The sequence below is a fragment of the Apium graveolens genome, chromosome 6 (assembly GCF_009905375.1).
Source record: "Apium graveolens cultivar Ventura chromosome 6, ASM990537v1, whole genome shotgun sequence".
In the NCBI taxonomy this organism is placed as follows: Eukaryota; Viridiplantae; Streptophyta; class Magnoliopsida; order Apiales; family Apiaceae; genus Apium; species Apium graveolens.
Genome location: NC_133652.1, coordinates 109,250,912 through 109,251,871, shown reverse-complemented (window position 1 = coordinate 109,251,871; position 960 = coordinate 109,250,912). Strand labels below are relative to the sequence as shown.

Here is a 960-nt window from a genome sequence, read left to right as displayed (position 1 = left end):
TTACATAAGCTACTCACCCGGTGGATGTCAAATCGTCATCCATCGGGACTAAATTAAATCATCCGTCGGGACTATATTTGATCATTCGTCGAGTGCTACAAAATACACTAAGTTAAATCTACCAAGGTATTTTGTTTAATTTATCATCAAGTTCATAACATATTCCTAACAATCTTCAATGAATGAATCTCCTGAGTTAATGAAGCGAGTTGAGATGATAAGAGAGAATAAGCCCCCACTTCAAGTTTACCTCCCTTTTTAGGTTCTCTCGGGTTATTGAAGTGATTTGTAGCCAAATTTGCAAGAAAAGCGTATGCATCATCAACTCCCTTGTCTAGAAAAACACCACCTGCAACATTATCAACAATACCCTTTTGTTCCCGGGTCAAGACCATTATAGAAGCGTTTAATCAGAAACTACTTCTCAAGACCATGATGAGGGCATGCACGTTGAAGATCTTTGAATCTCTCCCAAGCATCTTTAAGAGACTCTCCATATTCTTATTTAAAACCCATCATCTTGTCGATCAAATCATCAGTTCTGTTAGGAGGGAAATACTCAGTTAAGAAAGCTTGAGCAATTTCGTTCCACTCAGTCACATTGATATCATTCAACCATTTTTAAGCTTTATCACGAAGATAAAACCCAAACAACATTACTTTCAGTTGGTCTGCAGTGACACCCCGATGTTTGATGGTAGAGCAGAGTTGTTGAAACCTTTGCAGATGAAGTGTACGGTCTTCAGAGGGAAGACCTGCAAACTGATTCCGCTGGATCATAGTGAGCAATGTTGGTTTGATCTCAAAATTTGTTGCTTCAATAATTGGCATAGCAAGGCCAGTAGGCACACCACTCGGAGAGGGTTGTGAATAGTTTTTCAAAGATTTAGTAGGAAGTTCTGCCATTATGATCTTTGAGTCACCGAGATTTTGCTGCCTTTCTTTCCTTACTCGATCTAT

At 39.1% G+C, this 960-nt stretch overlaps 1 non-coding gene across 1 annotated transcript; it reads left to right on the top strand.

The window, feature by feature from the left end:
- The first annotated feature begins 427 nt into the window (after positions 1–427).
- LOC141669804 (small nucleolar RNA R71) lies at positions 428–534 on the top strand. The gene has a single exon (XR_012554062.1). It is a non-coding gene; the product is annotated as a small nucleolar RNA R71 (small nucleolar RNA).
- The last annotated feature ends 426 nt before the right edge of the window (positions 535–960 follow it).